The sequence below is a fragment of the Osmerus mordax genome, chromosome 20, assembly GCF_038355195.1.
Source record: "Osmerus mordax isolate fOsmMor3 chromosome 20, fOsmMor3.pri, whole genome shotgun sequence".
Taxonomy (NCBI): domain Eukaryota; kingdom Metazoa; phylum Chordata; class Actinopteri; order Osmeriformes; family Osmeridae; genus Osmerus; species Osmerus mordax.
The window spans coordinates 4585561-4592185 of record NC_090069.1 but is presented as its reverse complement, the minus strand read 5'-3'; the positions used below and the strand labels follow the sequence as shown (position 1 = coordinate 4592185).

At 42.3% G+C, this 6625-nt stretch overlaps 1 long non-coding RNA gene across 1 annotated transcript; it reads right to left on the bottom strand.

Moving 5' to 3' along the window:
* Positions 1–296: 296 nt before the first annotated feature.
* LOC136964491 (uncharacterized) lies at positions 297–2976 on the bottom strand. The gene is made up of 4 exons (XR_010879080.1): positions 2686–2976; positions 1877–1948; positions 849–901; positions 297–470 (listed from the first exon to the last, which is right to left on the bottom strand). It is a non-coding gene; the product is annotated as an uncharacterized lncRNA (long non-coding RNA).
* Between the last annotated feature and the right edge of the window lie 3649 nt (positions 2977–6625).

Genomic DNA, 6625 nt, shown 5'->3' with positions numbered 1-6625 from the left:
ACATCTGCGGAGGTCGTCAGCACAGAGCGGCGGGTCCGTCTCTGCAGAGCGGCGGGTCCGTCTCTGCATAGCGGTGAGTCCGTGTCTGCAGAGCGGTGGGTCCGTCTCTACAGAGCGGTGGGTCCATCTCTACAGAGTTGCTGTGTGTCACATCTGGCTTTTCCTCCCCTCCCCCGGATAACAAACATATCAACAAGGCTTAGAGTCCCATATGTATTCTAATGATCATCACACAGACAGGAACACCAGTCATGATCTGATCTAACCCTAATCCTCCCCCCCCCCTCCCCCCCAAAAAAACACCAAACAAAAGGATATACTCGATTACAGAAATTAAAGTATGTCGACTTCATCTTTTCCATTTGATCTTTGCAGTGAGAGCGTGCGTCTCCCAGGCCAAAGTGAAGGAACTGGGAGTTCCACGACAGTTCCCATTTGATCTGGCTGCCTGAGTGATCCTGCAGTCGTCTCTGGCAATGCAAATGAGAACCCAGAAACTTGTTAGGCAAGAGTCAAACCTTGTGAAACACATATCCTTGCGCAATATTTGCACACCGAGTTACCATATCAACCATAAGATCTGAAATCCGACAGAAAACCATGTGATGTGTCCTATAGGACACAAGAATGACCTCATAGCTGGGTGGCTATGTGAATTTTTTTTAAATCTTGCCCGTGATTTAATAAATGTTCAGCATGCAGACATGATTGTAGCTTCCAAAAACATAATTAATAGTGCTGGAACTCTGATAACCATCTATGGAGTCGTGGAATATATAACTAAACGTTTTTTCTGTCTGTTTGCTCAGTATGAAGCTTCGGTTAAATCTCTGAGAAGAGTCTGTTACCTCAGGGACACCTCCATTGACTGTTGATTACAATCCAGCCGTTAAGCCCGTACCTGTGAGGGAGATGAAATAAATACAAAAAGGTCTCAGTTTTCACATTAAATGGGACTCAAGCTAAAGAGCATTGTTAAAGACGCTTAGTCATGGTGTGCTTAGCCCCCTCATTTATGCAAAACCTGAAAAACATTGAAAACTATTTGTGGAGCAAATAAAAGCATCTGACCGAGGAGACTATATCACAACGAGCACAAAATGTGCAGAAATAGAGCCTTATTTTACAGGGTATGTTATTCAAGTAAACACACATACATTCAGCATTACAGTAGAGTCCACCACCTGCTAAAAGCACTGTGTATTCCACATCCCTGACTGTAGATGGGACGGCCTCCAGCAACAGTCGAATGAGGTCACATTTTTCCTCACGTCAGACCGCCACACTGAGCGTGCCTGAACCCTCTGAACCCACAGACGGATCCTACGGCCCCGCCTCCACTGACTCTGTCCCGGCTGAACTCCACAGCACTGGATTGAGGAAGGCTGCAGCCTAGCTTAGTGGTCTCCAGCACTGCATTACTGCTGCTCAAGGTTCTGATAGGACCACTGCAGCACTGCAAGTGCCTCGGATTGGATGAAACAACTACAGCTGACTCCAATTGGTGCTGCTGGTTTAGTGAGATCATTCAGCTGCTTTGAGAACAGCTTATTATTTAATGTTATTAAAAGGTATTGCTTAATGTTATTAGCTTTGCTATTGACAATGAGGGATACAATTTTGACAGTCAACCATGGTGTGTCCGTTCAGAATGAGCAGTCCGTGTTCTTTCTATGCATCTGCATTGAGGTTATGTGAGGCAATGTTGAGGTTATCTGAGGACCAACGAACCAACGACTGTACACTATGCAGCATACACGACAGAATAAAACGAATGTATTTTAATACAAAACTCTGATCTATGCCAATATAGAATCTAGGACATTTTTATCACATGCAGTACAACTGGTCTTTGCTAGGCTGTGTCAAATCTCACCATGATCCTCAGCAAACGGAGCTTTTTTTTTTTTTTACTGCGGTGTCTCGTCGTCGGAGCAGTTTGGAACCGCTGCAAAAAGAAGGACTCCAATGTTTATTAGTCAGACAATGGACGTGGTGTACAGTAAATTATCATTTGGCTAACGTTTGCTAAATTAAATTGATGCACCGGTGCTTTTCTGATGCATTTACTGCAGACAAAGCACGATTCGCCTGACTCCCTGGATCTAAATATAGATCCGTGCTGTCTGTCCGCAAACCCGAACTGGTGCAAGTTAATGGTTGGGGTTCAGCCACATTTGCCATCAAGCATTTCGTTTTACCGTCTCTAGTATTTCACATGCTGCCAAGTCTCAGTCCCTGTCTGACACAAAGCAGGAAGATTAGCTGGTACATTCATTCAACGACTTAAAAAGGGTGGACTTAACTGCTAGCCTTGCGGTCCTAGCTATCGCGACTAGCAAGCTCCTTAGCCAAGTATGCAGGCTGACAAGCAAAATAGCTTTGTTGGATGGTTTGCAATTACACGTGTCCAACGTTAACCATAAAGCTAGCTAAACTGCAATTATCCATGCTGAGTATGAGGTCACAATAATAAAGCGTCTGCTAAATGAATAAATGTAATAGCTGCTAGTGCTAGGGATGTGAACAAACATTAGCATAGCTAACTGCTAGCTTGCTACGCTTGATTAACAAACAAGCAAACTGTATGCAATGAATGGAAACAGCTGACTTGTTTAGGTCATTGTGGCTTGCTAAATAGCGAACTAGCCACCTCACTAGTCAGCCATTACATTAGCTACTTACAGATCGTCCCGTTCCACTAGTCTCTATTGCTGGTGAACTCGCCAGCTAGCAGAGCGCTCGCTGAAGTTAAAAAATTACTGCAATGAAGTCGTGCTGAGCAACAGCATTTAGGATGACTTAAAATAAAAGCAGCCTTGTGTCTCTCCAAGGCTGTGTTTAACAGACTGTTACACTCTCTGCGACTTGGTAAAGAGCTAGAATCTTAACAATGAGCTAATACGAAAGGTTTTTTGGACCGGGGCCAAGCCCCCCATTAGAACTGCAGTAGCTACAGCCAGACAACTGACTCTGTGCAGTCCGCAGTAACTCAAGGTCCTCCTGTCTGGGTTGATAGAACCGTGTCCACCAATCCGATTTTAGGCGGGGGGAGCTAGCCCTCTGGGTATTGGCTACGTGCGATTAGTATTCCCGTTCCATGCTTGCGTTGAATACCGGCGATGTAGGAGTAATTGGTCCTTGGTGACATCTAGTGGTTTTACATTAGAATGGCATATGGTCCAAATAAAATAAACCTTACCTCAATAAAACTATCAGATGAAAATTTGGAAAATAGATTTTCAGATTACATAGGAACCTACATTGCATTTATTCGTTATTATTTAGTGGCCCCTTCATTTTAAGATGGGACCCCGCAAAAATAGAATTCTGGCTAGCCCCTGCAACACATTCACTCAGGTTCACTCTGACTTCAACTATGTTGTTCTTTGACATAGGCCTAACCTTGGTCAAGGCTGCATTCAGCATCCAGAACGGTGACAGTAAAAATGTCCCAAGGGGGTACATGAGTATGACATTCAGGTCTATACGGTATGGAGAACAAATGAAACAAATGATTCATAAAGGTGTCTGAGATGAGTGAGTGATTGTACCTGCAGAATAGAAGAGTGGCAGGATAAAAATTCAGACAAAGTCAAATAAATCACACCAAAACATATGAGAGCCTGTATATTTACTGAATTTTTCTGCAAAATACAAATACCAGATTTCCAATACAGGAAAATACATTTGATTTCTTATAGCTGCGACAGAGGTGAACTTCCAGTGAGAAACATTTTGTCTTCAAGTGGCGACAAAGGCCAGCTTATGCCGCTTGGAGCCTCTTAATTTCAAAACATTTACTTCAAATTTCCCAGTCACCAGCAAAAATAAAAGCCCAAACCCTTGATGGTTGGTGTTTTCATGTTAAATAGGGAAAACAAATAATACAGGGGCCACTCAAACCTTATTGTTCATGCACCTTTATCGTTAGAGGGGCAAAGTTATACTATTCTCATGAACACAGAGTTTGGAACTGATCAGAAAGTTTGTATTATGGGTAAATTTGAAGTACAGGTAGATTGCAGACTTTACAGCACAGACACATTCTAATAAGGGAGAATACAATACAAGGAAAGAGAGTTGCTCTGACCAGTGGGTGAGCAGGATCAACATGCCATGGTTAGTCTATAACCCATTTGCTCCAGGTTCCCAACTCAATACTTGAACTACCCAGAATAGTGGCCTCAAACCAGGGTCCCAGAACCCCATAGGGAGGTGTCTGCTCATGTCCAGCCCTCCTGATTCACCTCATCACGGTCATCTGGACCATGTTCAGATGATTCCTGTGCTTGGTCAGAACCTACAAACGGGTTGCTCTGCAGGACTATGGTGTGAGAAACGAACCCCTGTTCATTTGAGAGAGGATGGGGAAGTCAAGTAGAATGAGACATTTTCGGGGCTCTGCCCTTTTGCACATACATTATCATGGTATTGCAGCCTGGCAAAGAACAAAGGTGACTTTCAAAGTCAAAAGTGATGCTTTTGGGGTTAACTTTTTGTCTTTGCAAAACTTTCAAATGACATCAACCACAGTACAACTGTAGTAAGGAGATAGGCAGCCGTCCAGCCACTGCTCAGATAAACCAAAGTCTCAGAATAGAACAATTAAAAAGTACAAATCTCCATGAAAAACATTATAGCTTGTGATATAGTGCACACAACATCTGGACTGAAACACAACTCTAAGTAGTTGGGGAAATGTTCGAAGCAGGATTTAGCCCAGGGGGTGTGGCTGGGGGCTTGAGCTTCAAATATACAGCATCTCAACCAAAATATTCAAAATAGACAACACCCTGCCATATCTTACACCTTTGTAAAACTATTTTTACAGCCTCTGTATGCAGCTCATCATTCCTTATTTCCATGTGCCTACAGCAGGTCTGGCTAGCAGACGAGAACATGACAGACTAGAGCCTGGATCCAGTTTCTACCCGCTGCTATGGAGTGGAGCTTGACGTGAATCTCATGTTGTTCTAATGGGGTTTAAACAGCTTAAGGCACTGGTTCGTCATGGTATACTGATACAGTATGTGAAATGAACTTTGCGTGTTTATTATGTCAATGGAGAGGTACAGCAACCATGATTGTTGTGGTTATTTAAGACACATTCCCAGTGTCAAATTGTGTTCCATAGTGTCCATGCCATGTCATTGTTTTATACTGGGACATGGGGGGGGGAAATGCATATCTGATTTTAAGTCCTTTGTATTTGATCAAGTAAAAAGTTCATCTATGGCAGGTAAGTGCTATCTTGATCATTTGAGGCTAAATTAAAAAAGATGTGTATCCTAAACCGCCCTGTTATGTGAGACTACAGAGGAGAATAGTAACCACAGCAGCGGGACTGAACCCAGGACTAGCACCCCGACCAGAGGTCCTGCAGAAATACTGTAGAAATGCACCCTTAATGTGATCACTAATCTCACATGGGCCTGTTGACGAATTTATACAGATTTTTTTAAGGATACATTCAAAGTATTCAAACAGGGTTATAATCTTATTCCGTACAGATCGACTTGTAGAAATGTAGAAATGTACACTACCTGCTTGTGTACTGTAGAATGACTACTCTAAGCAAAGGTCTACTGCCTTTTGGCTAAACAAGGATATTTGATAGAAAAGAATGTGCACCAGCACTTACAGAACTTTTGCTATTCTGAAAAACAACTGTTTTAACATTATTAAATAGACTTAAAAGGGCTATAGGCATCCTTAATTTCAAATACATTCAAAATCCTTTTCAAATTAATATATATAATTAGGTAGGAATATACTCTTTTTTTACATTTCACTATAAAGAGACATCACGTCTTTGTGCAGCAAAGCATCCAATTTCCATCTGTTTATATGGCTCTGATTGCTCACACTGGCAAATCTATGAAACACACACACTGGCTCATTCTATTCTTTACAAAGCCAAACATGCTTTGCTTGAGTAAAACTGTTAATTTGGAAGAGTGGAGTTAAATGCAGCCCCCTTTTCACTCCGCTAACATGACATTGACCAAATTCATAGGCTTCTTTCCTTCAAGTGGAACATTCTATTTGTCCTGGGGTTCACTTTTCTGCTACCTGTGGCATATGCCTCTGTTCTTCTCCCTCACACTCTCACCATCTTTCTTTCTCTCTCTCTCCCTCTCTCTCTGGCTCTCTTTCTTTCTCTCTCTCTCTTTCTCTCTCTCTCTCTCTCTTTCTTTCTTTTCTTCTCTAACCGTCACTCTGCCAATCTCCCCTTTCTATATATTTATATTTACATAAATACGTTGAACCTGCAACACAGCATGGATTGTGGTGAGCATACATACAGCTGCAATTCAACCAGGACAGCAGACTGAAACACCTGGTTCTGTTAACAAGAACTATACAAGTACTATCTCAGTATTACATTAGTACTTCTCCTTGCTCTCATGTCCTATGTCACACTAGGCCTTAACTTTTTTTTTTTTTTTTACTCACCAGTAGCTTTGAGTACCAGACTTATTTCCTCACATCCTTGTTACTGTAGTTGACCTAGAGTTTGCACATGTACAAATGTGCTTACATATTTATTTACTTATATTCCCAAACACACACACGCACACAGTACAAGCAATACACGTCGTCCCCCCCCCCCCCCCCGCCC